Genomic DNA, 14,898 nt, shown 5'->3' with positions numbered 1-14,898 from the left:
GCATGACAAAACTCTGTACTATCTGAGTCAGCTGTTTTAGAGACTCCTTGGATACTTATAAATCTGTTTTTTATTTAAAGATTTCATTCACTCGGTGATATCTTAAATACTTATTTTAGATCACCTGGGACTTCAGAGCCTCAAGCATGAGTCTCCTTGCATAACCATTATGCTATCTACCCCTGCCCTGTATGTCATTTTTTTAAAAAAAGGTCATTGTACACCTGAGAGGTGATGTTGTTGGACTCTCATGCAAGAAGTTTTGAGTTCATGCCTTGGCATCTCATGCCAGAGTGATACTCTGGTTCTCACTCTGTCTCCCTCTCCTCCTCCATAACCTCTGTCTTACTAATAAATAAATAATTTAGGTTTTCAGAAAAAGTACAGAAGTTGAGTTCATTTCCGTTTAACATCCTCCAAGAATAATGCTTCTTTTAAAGTATTGATATGAAATTATGGGTATATGTTATGTGTGAGCATGTGTATTCATAGCCTCTGGTATACTGTCTGGTATACTGTCAGCATCTGTTGAACCATTTATACATAAGGGAAGATACCAGTATTTTAGGAACTTTTATGCAAGGAGACTCAGTAATACAGTGTCTGCTTTCTTTTTTTTTTCTTTTGCTTTATTTTAGTTTTCTTATATTTTATAGGACTGAGAGAAATTCTGAGAGGAAAAGAAAGACACCTGCATCACTGCCTTACTACCCCTAAAGCGTCCCCCCTCCTCCACCTCCTGCAGTTGGGGGCTGAGATCTTGAACCTGGGTCCTTGTGCATGGTCATGTGTAATCCAAGTGTGCCACCTCCCCGCCCTTGATGTGTATACTTCTTTTTTTAAAAAAGATTTTAAAAAATATTTATTCATTTTTCTTTTTGTTGCCCTTGTTGTTTTTATTGTTGTAGTTATTATTGTTGTTGTTATTGGTGTCACTGTTTGGATAGAACAGAGAGAAATGGAGAGAGGAGTGGGAGAAAGAGAGAGGGAGAGAAGATAGACACCTGCAGACCTGCTTCACTGCTTGTGAAGTGACTCCCCTGAAGGTGGGGAGCCAGGGGTGCGCCGCCCCATCACGACCACCAGAGAGACTGACAAAGTCATCTCCTCTGGACCTGCATTCAGACTTCAAAGAAGCTGGGCAGAAGGATGGAAATGGGTCGACGCATTCTCCCCCCGTTATTGCTACAAACAATTATACTGTCACAATTGATTAATAATGCTTTGGCAGTGCCTGGTGGAAATGGAGAGTCAGAAGCACCCCCTCTCCCTTACACAGGAGCATATTTGAAAGTTACATTATGAAAGTGGAGAAGGTGGGTCAGCGTAGACGGACAAAACAAGTCATGTTATGACTTGCCCCTCATAGAAACAATACAGAGGTTGAGGCCTCCCAGGTACAAGTTGACATATTGAAACAAAGAAAGATTAATAGTTAAACTGGACCAGACCTAGATGAGCAGTGGTCCACGACTAGGCAAAGATCTATACGCCCCCATAAAAGATTAATGGTAGAGATAGCCCTCAGCAAAAGTCTAAAACAATTCTGGGTATGAACTCCCCTGGGAACAGAACGATACAAAGTATTGTACCCATTCTTTACAGTTATGGGGGAATAACATGTAGCCTGCCAAAGTCACAAGACTATTGTTACTTCTTTATGGGCTGGTTGCTTAGACAACCTGAATGTAACCTGAAAAAGGTATAAAAGCTAATGCAGTTTCACTATTAAAACGAGTCCAGATTCACCCTCCAATAGAGTGTGGTGTCTATCTGTTCTCCCTCGCCGACTCCTGACCCACCTGGGAGGTTGCCTTCAAGACCCCTGACCCTCCTGCTGCTCGTCCACTGAGTGGTCCGCGGCAGGTGGTACCCGAACAGGGACTTGTGGGAAGACCATCCAGGTAAGGTAACAATCTGAACTATTAGGAAATTCAGGTCAGGATAGGACCCCGCACGTTAAGGGGACTGTAGCCCTGCCGCTGGAAGTAGCGGTTTCATAGGAAGCGGGAAGATAACATGGGGCAGGAGAGCTCAAAGAATGAAGGGCTCTTCCTCTCGGTCCTCCAGCAGATGCTGCTGGGACGAGGAATTAGGGTACCCCACAAAGAGCTAAAGCAATTCTTAGCATTTATTAAGAAAAGCAGTCCATGGTTCCCAGAAGAGGAAACATTATCATTAGAAGAATGGAGAAGAGTAGGAAAAGATCTGAGAAAATTTTACTCAGAACATGGGCCCAGCGAGGTTCCAGCTATAACATTTTCTTTATGGAGCCAGCTGAGAGACTTATTAGGAGACAAATCAGAGTATGAATGTTTGGTAAAAGAAACACAGTCTAATCCTAGAAAAAATAAAGGCTATGGAGCTCTTGAGGAACAAGTTAGTCGCCCACTACTAGAGAAGTATAAGTGGCAGAATGATGACTGGTTAGATCCTGAAGAAGAGGCAGAATTAGATGATGAGGCCACCCATTGTCATAATGATGATGACGGTCTTTTGCCCACCATCCCTATGGCCACGGTGCCTCCCTTGAAGCTCAAAGACAGACAGAGAGGACGTAGAGTCCCTGCTAATGCTGGGTTTATGGCCGCCGTAAAAGAGGCAAGAAGAGAAGGGGATGTTGGGTTCCTCTTCCCGGTAATATCGTTGGATGATGAACCTGAGTGGGAGCCTTTACCATTAAAAATGTTAAAGGAATTAGCTCAGGCAGTTCAGTCCACAGGAGCTTCCTCACCATACACTTTACAAATAGTAGAAACGGTGGCAACTATGTGGTTAACTCCCTACGACTGGCAGCAAACAGCCTGGTCAGTTTTGAAGCCAGGACAATATATTTTGTGGAGAACAGAGTTTGAAGATCAGGCCAGAATTTACTTGCAACAGGCATTGTTTAAAAGAAGCAGGGGCCCCAAGCCAACATTCTCTATGTTAATGGGCAGAGATGACTGGGAGGATCCCCGGCAGCAGATGAAAATTCCCAGAGAGTCCCTACAAGCTATTCCTAAGATAGCCGTCTCGGCGTGGCGTAAAATACCACAGCCTGAGGAGAAGGTTTCTGTTCTCTCTGGTATCAGGCAAGGACCGGAGGAGCCTTTTGAAGAACTTATTGCTAGGTTAGAAGAGACTGTAAAAAGAATGATGCCTGAGTCAGAAGGAGCAGAAATTTCATTAAAACAATTGGCTTGGGAAAATGCCAACACAGTCTGTAAAGACTTGCTACGGCCATTAAACAGGACAGGGACAATAGAAGATTTTATCAGTGCATACATGGACGTGTCTCCTGCAGTTATTCAGGGAATGGCCATGGCAGCTGCCCTACAAGGACAGACCCTGCCACAATTCATTAAAAACAAAAACGCAGGGAAAAGACAAAAAGAGAAGTCTTTCAAGTGTGGCCAGACAAGACACTTTGAGAGGGAGTGCCCCCAAGGTAGAGGAGGAAACTGGGGGCCTGGACCCCCACCTGGTCTGTACCCATGGTGCCAAAAGGGACTCCGTTGGAGGAGGGACTGCAGGTCTAAAACTCACAAAGATGAGACCCCACAAAAAGACTCAAAAAACTCCATCACCCAGATGTGGTAATCTGAAAATAAAAATTATTTTGCTAAGGTAAATAGATATTTAAGGTAAAAGCCTAAGTATTTAAATTGACTAACTTCTTAAAGGTGTCAACGTGACAATTCTTCATCTCCAAATTAAAATATAAATTATATGTATGGTTTTAAATCAGAAAGGTTCTGAGACATAATAGAGGGCCCCCATAATGCCCTGTGAAACTATTTCTGTGGAAATTAGTCCATAACAAAATTTGTTGTTTGTTTGACACTGTAAATCTTCTGAAAAACATTGTCACAAATGTGTGTTGACTCTTTAAGTAATTTGAGTTTGTTTAGAGTTTAAAATAAAATTAATTTAAGAAATCAATATACTTTAGTTAAATTTGGTGTAAAAAACCTGACATTCAGAGTGATAGATAAGGTTAAATAAGCTAGACTTTAGATTTACTTCCTTTAAAATTCAGAGTCTTTTAAAATAGATATCACACACTTAGGGTGTGTCTCAATTTAACTGAGTGTGACAAAAGACTAAAAGAGATATTATTGATATATATAAAGTTGTCTAGTACCCTCTCACTTAAAAAGATAAAATAAACCTAGATAAACAAAAAACATAACTTGTCAGTGGTTATGCTGATAAATTTCATGCCTAGAGCTTTTGCTCTGGTACCCCCCTATATATCTTTCCACATTTAAAAATATCTCATTTATTTCAAGACAGTGTCAAAGGTCTATTTTTGATACATACATATGTTTCTGATCTGATAAAAAGTTTAATATTTGATAAATCCTTATTAAAAAAATTAGTCTAAAGATGTCATTATAAGATGGTGTAAAAGTAAAAGATTATTTTAAACATATATGACTTTTATAATGAGTAAAGTACTATGATCCTAACATTAAACTAAGTTCTAATAATATGCTTAAATTGTTTAAGTGATTTTAAAATTATACTACAAAGATGATAAACATTTTATTGTTAAAAAGGCCTTCTAAAATTATATAAATATATTTAAACAAATTCTAAGTCATTAGATTATCAATTTTAATATTTTTCCTGGCTTTGTGTATGTCTTGCTGGTCACAAATAAAAGACTACAACCATGACAGGCCTTCACATAAAAAACCAGCCTTTCATATGGTAAAAAGCTTTCTTAAAATAAAAAATTCCCTATATGTAGCCCAATTTCAGTTTATGTGACTTAACAAGGTTTTTATGTTTTTCCAAAGATAACAAAATCTCAGCTGATTCCAACAGCCTTAATAGTCTTTACTGATGGGTCCTCCTCAAAGACAAGACCACAGACTCCACACAACATTCTTGGTGGAACACTCTTTACTATTAATATTTTAATTAAACACACAGAAAAAAATCTGCCAGTGATGGGTTCTGAAAAACTACAACTAACAGTAGATATGCACTGGTTAAATAAAAAGACCCCCTGTCAGGGTCCTAACAAAGACCAGATCCCGTCCTCATGTGGGGACGAGGGCATGTTTGTGTTTTCTCGTATACAGATAATGAAGCCCGCTGGCCACCAGAGAGGTCCATCCAACAAACAGAAGAGAAGGAGACAAAATGCCTGCAGATGCCGAGACCTATAAAAATTGACAGAAATGATAGAGAAGCTGAGGCTTGAGATCACCCGGCGTTGTTGATAATGATTATACAAGAGAAATTAAGCTCATGATCTTCTCCCCATATGGGGTCGCTGCCATAGTAGTTATAGAGCACTATGTGTTACTCCTTTGCCTTATAATTCCTCCACTCACTGAGATAGGACTATAAACCACCTTATGGACATTAGGCAACACAATGATATTTCCCATGACATTGATACCCTTCAGGCCCAGATTAGAGCCATAAGGGCTTCCTCCCTAGATACCCCGGATGTTTGAGAATTTGCCCAATCTCTAAAAGAGGGTTTGACATCTATCAACCCTATTAATTGGCAACATATTCTCATATCACTGGGAGGCATTGTTTTCATACTAGTAATTGTTCTGCTTATTCTTCCAGTCCTCTTCAAGCTCCTCTCCAGATCCATCAGACAGCTCCAAACCTAATTCCACCGCTTTAAACTAAATAAAAAAGAGGGAGATGCGCCGCCCCGTCACGACCACCAGAGAGACTGACAAAGTCATCTCCTCTGGACCTGCATTCAGACTTCAAAGAAGCTGGGCAGAAGGATGGAAATGGGTCGACGCATTCTCCCCCCGTTATTGCTACAAACAATTATACTGTCACAATTGATTAATAATGCTTTGGCAGTGCCTGGTGGAAATGGAGAGTCAGAAGCACCCCCTCTCCCTTACACAGGAGCATATTTGAAAGTTACATTATGAAAGTGGAGAAGGTGGGTCAGCGTAGACGGACAAAACAAGTCATGTTATGACTTGCCCCTCATAGAAACAATACAGAGGTTGAGGCCTCCCAGGTACAAGTTGACATATTGAAACAAAGAAAGATTAATAGTTAAACTGGACCAGACCTAGATAAGCAGTGGTCCACGACTAGGCAAAGATCTATACGCCCCCATAAAAGATTAATGGTAGAGATAGCCCTCAACAAAAGTCTAAAACAATTCTGGGTATGACCTCCCCTGGGAACAGAACGATACAAAGTATTGTACCCATTCTTTACAGTTATGGGGGAATAACATGTAGCCTGCCAAAGTCACAAGACTATTGTTACTTCTTTATGAGCTGGTTGCTTAGACAACCTGAATATAACCTGAAAAACATATAAAAGCTAATGCAGTTTCACTATTAAAACGAGTCCAGATTCACCCTCCAATAGAGTGTGGTGTCTATCTGTTCTCCCTCGCCGACTCCTGACCCACCTGGGAGGTTGCCTTCAAGACCCCTGACCCTCCTGCTGCTCATCCACTGAGTGGTCCGCGGCACAGGGGCTTGAACCAGGATCCTTATACAGGTCCTTGTGCTTTGTGCCATGTACGCTTAACCTGCTGTGCTATCCCCCAACTTTCAATGTGTACATTTCTTAACCTGCCCTGATCATCTTAGTTGTCATGGGTCAAGAAGCTCTGTTGATAGAAATGCAGTTGGCATCAGGTTCTGAATTAATCTACTGTGACTTTCAGTTTGACTGAGATTATTTGTAACATTTGGATTCTGAAAAGGAATTTTATGATGGTTTTGTTTTCCAGTTAACGGTAGTTCAACTCTGATAAAGCTCATTGGATATGATACTCCCACAGCTCAAAGTTTGATGAAATTGCAGTTTTATTTTTACATCTGCACTCACTTCTTTACTATTTCATTTCATTATTCATTTGTTGGATAGAGACAGACATTGAGAGGGAAGGGAGAATTAGAGAAGAGAGGGAAGGAACATCTGCAGCACTAACATACGCAGCAGTAGCATCAGCAGCACTGCTTCATCACTCATGACGCTTCCCTCCCTGCAGCAGTTAGGGACCAGAGGCTTGAACCCAGGTCCTTCTGCACTGTCATATGCACTGTACTGGTGTGTCACCACCTAGTTCCTGAATTACATTTTCAGACTGAAAGTAGACTGGAATAGTCAGACTGGAATAGTCTGGGAATGATGATTCAAAACTACGATGAGGGCCAGGCGCTAGCGCACCGGGTTAAGCGCACATAGTGTGAAGCACAAGGACCTGCACAATGATCCCAGTTCAGTTCCCTGTGGGGGGGAGGGGGGAGTCATTTTGCAAGCCATGAACCAGGTCTGCAGATGTCTGTTTTTCTCTCCTCCTCTCCAACTTCCCCTCCTCTCAATTTTTCTCTGTCCTGTCTAACAGCAGTCATAACAAGAATAACAGCAGCAACAATGGACAAAAGATGGCCAACAGGAGCAGTCAATTTGTAGTGCCAGCACTGGGCCCCAGCTATAACCCTGGAGGCAAAAACAAAAACAAGCAAACAAAAACTGAAAAGGTGCCTGCTTTGCCATAGATTCAAGATCTGAGAGAAAGGAGGAAAAAAGCTAGAATTCTATGCACTACTACACAGAAGCCCCCAGCTTCTAGCAGAGCTGAGGGAGCAGAAAGTTGTTCTTTGTTCCCATGGAGCATGGTGGTATTGATTCCAAAAGTTTTTGTTGAAAAAGGATGGGGGAGTTGTACCCCTATTATCCTATGGTTTTATCAGTGTTTGATTTTATAAATAAAAAAATTGAAAAACAACAACAACACAAAGCTGTCTTTTTGATAACTGCAGAAAGATAAAGGTTTTCTTAAAAATGTTTTAAGTGGAAAAAAATATTAGTTTGCTGCAAAATATATACCTGAAAGCAGAAGTACACTAGAGTTTGCAGTGAGTATCCCCCTAACACTTCCTCTCCACTATTCCAAGCTTTGGGTCCATGATTGCTCAACAATTTGTTTGGCTTTGTATGTGAACTCTCTTTTCAGTCACCAGGTTCCAGATGTCATTAGGATGCAGGCCAGGCTTCCCTGGACTGAAGACCCCACCAATGTGGCCTGGAGCTCCACTTCCCCAGAGGCCCACCATACTAGGGAAAGAGAGAGGCAGACTGGGAGTATGGACCGACCATTCAACACCCATGTTCAGCGGGGAAGCAATTACAGAAGCCAGACCTTCCACCTTCTACTACCCACAATGACCCTGGGTCCATGCTCCCAGAGGAATAGAGAGTGAGAAAGCCATCAGGGGAGGGGGTGGGATATGGAGATTGGGTGGTGGGAATTGTGTGGAGTTGTACTCCTCCTACCCTATGGTTTTGTTAATTAATCCTTTCTTAAATAAAAAAATAAAAAATAAAAAAATATTAGTTTGGAACAGAAAAGGATAGAGATTCTTTTCAACTGTATTCTGTCAAGGTATCCTCCCCCCCAATAAGTTGATAACTATTGTATAAAGGAGAGATGAGACCTCAAAGACAGGGTGATTGTGTACAAGGGGAGAGAAAAAAACAGAAAAAAATAAAGACTGCAACTAGCTCACAGGGACAGGAGAAAATTTAAAAATGCAGGAATTAATCAGTGTTTCATTAGTCATCTCCTTCATCTTCCTCTCTTTCCTCCCCCTCATCACCATCTTCTTCTCCTTCATCCTCGTCTCCTTCTTCATATCTTCTTTTTTAAAAAAAATATTATTTTTATTTGTTAATTGGATAGAGATGGTCAGAAATCAAGAGGGAAGGGAGGGATAGAGAGGGTGAGAGACAGAGAGACAGCTACAGTACTGCTTCACCACTTGTGAAGATCTCCCCCCTGCAGGTGAGAATTGGGGGCTTGAACCCAGGTCTTTGTGCATTGTAACATGTGAGCTCAACCAAGTGCACCACCACCAGGCTCCCACTTCTTCATATCTTCTAATCTTTCTTCCTCTTCTTCTTCTTCTTCATCATCATCATCATCATCATCTTCCCCCTCGCCTTATTCATCATCCATATCAGGAACCAAGTAGTATTGTAGTGGATTTGGCCAGATACCATCTTTAATGACCTCTCTTAACTCACCTGCATCTGCATGAGAATGGTCAATAAAGCAGGTGAAGAAGGTCTCTGGTTCCTCATGCTGTCTCTTCCTGTTGGTTTTATATTGTGTTTGACTTGAACATTTGATCAAATCCTTTCCAGATTTCCATTTGATTTCAGTGGATCCTTCAAAAGAAGGATCACCACTCTCATTCAGATAAAATTCTTTGAAGAGAACTTTATTTTCAAAGTAAGGGTTTTCAACAAAATAAAAGTCTGTTCTATTACCTGATTTACTATCTTTGAATACTGCCACTTCAACTCTTGTCAAGTAATGCAGTGCCTCTTCATCCTCTTCCCCAAGCACTGTAGACACTTGTGGGTGGTTGACAAATGTTACCCCAAACTTTGGCATATTGGCCAACAATTCTGATCTCTTCGGAAAAAGTAGTTGGCAGAGTTTGTTATATTTCTGTTCTAACTTCAAAATTGTCACTCCCCAGAAATCAGCTTGGTAAAAAAGCAACAGGATTCAATTGAATATATCCATGAAGTACAGAATGAAATAGACTTAAGGAACAAGCCAGCTAGTAGATTTCTGGAATTTTCTATCTCACCTTAACTCTAATCCCTGAGAGTCTCATCTAAGACTCTTTGCTGACTCTCTGCTACTTAAAAGAGTCAAAGTTCCGATATCTGCTAGGTAAGGAGGATGGCCTAGGTAGATAAAAGCAATGCATCAAGTGAGCTGAATGGACCGTGTTCCATTATATATATCTTGAGTTGTAGTTCTAAACTGAGCTATGTGGCTTAATAGAAAATAGTAGGGTCCTCATTGCTGTGGCTCATGTGACTTTTCTTGAAGCATATGGAGAAATCCAAAGTTTTTTTTTGTTGTTGTTTGTTTTTTTTTTAAGGTGCTCGAGATACCTACAAGTTGTCAGACAACCTTTTGATGACTGGTCCTTCAATTTAGAGATTTTCTTTGTTATCTTAAGTTGCTATTTATGCAATCTTCTTTCATTCTCTCCTATCTCCCCTATTTCTCTCTCTCTCTTCCTCTCTCTCTCTATCTCTCCCCCCTCTGCCAGGACCTGAACCTGTCACCTTCTTCTTCTTCTTCTTCTATTGTTTGCCCTTCTTCTGTAGCCAGTCAAGAGCGTCAGGTTGAGCCTGATGTAAAGTTTCGAGACCTCCTTTGAATCTGGAGAGGTGGCAGTCCTTGACTATGTGGGTCATAGTCTGTCTGTAGCCGCAGGGGCAGTTCGGGTCATCTCTGGCCCCCCAGCGATGGAACATAGCTGCGCACCGGCCATGGCCTGTTCGATAGCGATTGAGGAGGGCCCAATCATAACGTGCTAAGTCAAATCCGGGTTGACGCTTGCAGGGGTCTGTGATGAGGTGTTTGTTTTTTACCTCAGCTGACTGCCAACTCTGAATCCAAGAGACTGGAACAGAAAAATTCAGTGTAGGCATAGGGGACCAGATTGGGTGATGAGACGTCAAGCGTTGGACAGGGTGGGTGAAGATATCCGCATATATTGGCAGGTCCGGTCGAGCATAGACGTGGGAAATGAACTTAGATGATACCGCATCCCGACGAATATCTGGTGGGGCGATGTTGCTGAGAACTGGCAGCCATGGAACCGGGGTGGAATGGATGGTTCCAGAAATTATCCTCATGGAGGAATATAATTTGGAATTGACCAAGTGGACATGGGGGCTACGGAAGCATACTGGGGCACAGTATTCTGCAGTGGAATAGCATAATGCCAGAGATGATGATCGTAGTGTGGAAGCGCTCATGCCCCATGAGGAGCTGGCCAGTCTTGCAATGATGTTATTCCTCGCGCCCACCTTTGCTGCAGTTTTTATGAGATGTTTGTGAAATGACAGAGTGCGATCGAGAGTAAAGCCAAGATAGACTGGCTGGGCTTCATGCCGGATTCTCGTATCGCCAAGCTGCACATTAAGCTCACGCGAGGCCGAGGCATGGTGTAGATGGAAAACAAATGATACCATTTTTGCAGTGCTGTACTGCTGAGAGGAAACATAAAAAAAAGGATCCAGAGACCAAGAAGATTCTATGGAGATACCAGATAATGAAGACAAGGACGCTGTGTTCAAGAACCAGGTGGTGCAATGCTTTGACTGAGAGGTGGTGCAGCGGGGGCAGCAGACAAGACAAGGCCACTGCAGATGTCCCGAGCATGTCTGCCTGGCAGTGTGCCAAATCATGCATTTCATGTGAGAATTAAGTTTGGGTCATGACCTGGTTTCCAGGAAAAGACTAAAGGCATGTTTGATGCACTACATTTTGGAGCTGATGCTAATTTCTGATCTCTTCACAGCTTATATAAATGCATTGGGGAGGGGTTTGGAGGATGAATGGAGGGTTTACTCTACTCTGTTGCATGAGTGCAGGGAAGAACATAGACAGTCACACATTTTCAGGTGCCATTCTGCTTGGCTTGCTTGAGCCAGACCTTATGTTTGAAAAACAAATACCTTGACTGAAAAACCTCTTCTCAGCTAGGAAAAAAACAAAAAATAGAAAAGCTCATAATTTGGACTCCTATGAAACATAGCCTTTGTAGAGAGAAAGACTAGTAGTCCACAAAAAGAACTACATTTCCAGCATGTGTTTTATTTATTCATTAATTTTTTATTTATTTTATTTTCCCTGTAATGTTGGGCTACAGTAAAAAAAAAAAAAACAGTTCATGAAGAATGCAGCTAAAAACCTCGGAATCCCAGATGCTGTGAAAGCACACAGGAGGGAGTCGGGCTGTAGGTCAGCGGGTTAAGCGCAGGTGGCGCAAAGCACAAGGACCGGCATAAGTATCCCGGTTCGAACCCCGGCTCCCCACCTGCAGGGGAGTCGCTTCACAGGCGGTGAAGCAGGTCTGCAGGTGTCTATCTTTCTCTCCTCCTCTCTGTCTTCCCCACCTCTCTCCATTTCTCTCTGTCCTATCCAACAACAACAACAATATTAACTACAACAATAAAACAAAGAGGGCAACAAAAGGGAATAAATAAATAAAATAAATATTAAAAAAATTAAAAAAAAAAGAAAGCACACATGAACCAGAAATGCCACTTTTACATAAGAGTTGTTTCTGCCTCTCTCTTGCATATAATCCTGTCTGGGAATGTTTGAACCCACCCTCTGGAGGGAAGATTGAAGGGATGCCAGTGGGCTTTACAAGAGTGACACTTCCTCTCTGGGTGGGAAATCATTCCATAGAATCTTGGGCCCCTCCCGCACCCCCAGAACTGAGGTCTCCACATGAGTAAGACCCTCAGGTGAGCTGTAGGTGCAGAAGGTGCAAGAAAACTCATTTCAGATGTTTGACCATCATTTTCATGTTTTTAGTCACTATGGCTTCTTTTTTTATTTGCCTAAATTGTCCTATTTTCAAACCATTATCTAGTTAAACTGACAATTCTGGACATACTAGATAGTCCAGAGTATTGCCTTTGTCCAACATGCAGGGCTTTGGGCCAGCGGTAGAGCTTAGTGGAAGACTCTGTGGTTGCACACCTGTGGACTTGAGGTTTGATCACACACACACACACACACACACACACACACACACACACACACGTACAGGCACAGACACACATGAACACACACACGCACACACATACACACACATACACACCATAGGGAAGAAAAAAAAAAGAACTATGACCTCTGATCAGTTTTTCTCAGAGTCACATTTGAGCAGGTGAGCTCAACATGTAGCTGCTTCATTGGCACATATAAACATTATTATTTTTTCTTTTAGATAGATAGAGAATGCAACCAGAGTACTGAGGCTTCCTTCAGTGTGGAGGGGACGGATCTGAAACCCAATTCTCACCAATGACAAAGCAGCCACTATAAAAGCCAGCTATTTTACTAGCCTATCAGTTGTTTTCTTGCTTAACTCATAGAAATGAACTGCCCCTCTTTTATCCTAGAATTTATATATCTTTGAAGACCGATCACCAATGCTGCTGTCATCTCTACAAAAACAAGAAGACTATTCTCAGAATCTGCTAATACAAGATCCCAATTGTGAACTGACCAAGAAAGAGCAACAAAGCCAGGAAGTCTTGGAGCAAGTAGAACTGCTGCAACTCAAACAAGAGTGAGTTTTGGTGGACTTGCAGGGAGACTCCAGTGGGGAAGGTTGGGGCAGCACAGCTAGTGCTTTAGCACATCTCAGCCAGCCAACTGGGGTCTCCACGCAGCCCTTCATCACCACCATGCTTAGCGTCAGGACAGCCTTCGTGGCCAGAAACAGTTGTCAATCAGCTCCATGGCCTTTGGCTTTGTGGTCAGTGGTGTTAGTAGAGGAATAAGGGGCCAGTCTGAAGCAGGAACCCATCCCAGTGTAGGTTTATCATCAGTAGGTTGGGAACCCAGGACCCAGGGTCAGGAGTGTGGGGTCCCAAACTGGAAGCAGGGCTAGGCCATCATGAAAAGTCTTCCCTATACTCATACCCGCCATTCTCCTACAGCTCAGCCTGGGATGAACATATCTCTCATTTCCATTTCCTGAGGAAAGAGAGTGTTTAGTTGCTCTTGGCCTGAGGCTGAGCATTTGGGTCAGGGAGCAGGTTAGGAGAGCAGTGAAAGAAACTGCTGTGAGAAAGACTCCCCCAAATGGAGGTAGTTCCTTCCTCCATAAAGCTAGTCTCTCTCTGTCTTCCTCCCTTGCTCCCTTTTTCCTTCCCTCCCTTCAATCCTTCTGTATTTACTACTATATTATGTGGGGCTTGGTGTCCTGATGCTCCACTATTTCAGGCAGTCCTTTCTTTGATAGAATGTGTGAACTAGATGGAAACAGAGAGCAGGAGAGGCACCTGCAAAACTGTTCTACTACTTATCAAACATCTCCATTGCAGGTGAGGACCTTGAACTCAGTCTTTGCAAATGGCAGAATGTGTACTCTTCTAGATGAGACACCACCAGGTCCCAAGTCCTGTCATCATCAAGTGCAATGGAATCTGCCCACTATCACCAGTACTATTCAACATACTGTTGGAAGTTCTTGTTATGGCAATCAGGCAGGAACAAGGAATTAAAGGCATGCATATTAGAAGAGAAGCAGTGAAACTCTCCCTATTTGTGGAAGTCATGAGAGTATAAATAGAAAAACCTAACCAGGGAGTTGGGCAGTAGTGCAGCGGGTTAAGCTCACGTGGCACAAAGGACAAGAACCGGCATACAGATCTCGATTCATGTCCACGGCTCCACACCTGCAGGGGAGACTCTTCACAGGTGGTGAAGCAGGTCTGCAGGTGTCTATCTTTCTCCCCCCTTTTTGTCTTCCTTTCCTCTCTCCATTTCTCTCTGTCCTATTCAACAACAAGGTCATTAATAACTACAACAATAATAACTACAACAATAAAACAAGGGCAACAAAGGGGAATAAATAAATATTAAAAGAAAAAAACTAGGGAGTCGGGCTGTAGCGCAGTGGGTTAAGCGCAGGTGACGCAAAGCACAAGGACCGGCATAAGGATCCTGGTTCGAACCCTGGCTCCCCACCTGCAGGGGAGTCGCTTCACAGGCAGTGAAGCAGGTCTGCAGCTGTCTTTCTCTCTCTCCTCCTCTCTGTCTTCCCCTCCTCTCTCCATTTCTCTCTATCCTATCCAACAACGACAACAACAATAATAACTACAACAATAAAACAAGGGCAACAAAAGGGAATAAATAAAATAAATATTAAAAAAATTTTAAAAAAAGAAAAAAACTAAAAAAAAAGAAAAACCTAAGGAATGCAACAAGCTTTCAGATGTTATCATGCAATACAGTAAGGTGTCAGGCTACCAAATTAACATTCAAAAGTCAGTGGCATTCCTCTATGCAAACACTAAGTTAGGAGAAGTTGAAATCCAGAAGTCAATTCCTTTTACTAT

The sequence above is a fragment of the Erinaceus europaeus genome, chromosome 17 (genome assembly GCF_950295315.1).
Source record: "Erinaceus europaeus chromosome 17, mEriEur2.1, whole genome shotgun sequence".
NCBI classification, from domain to species: domain Eukaryota; kingdom Metazoa; phylum Chordata; class Mammalia; order Eulipotyphla; family Erinaceidae; genus Erinaceus; species Erinaceus europaeus.
Note: the sequence above shows the minus strand (reverse complement) of the source record.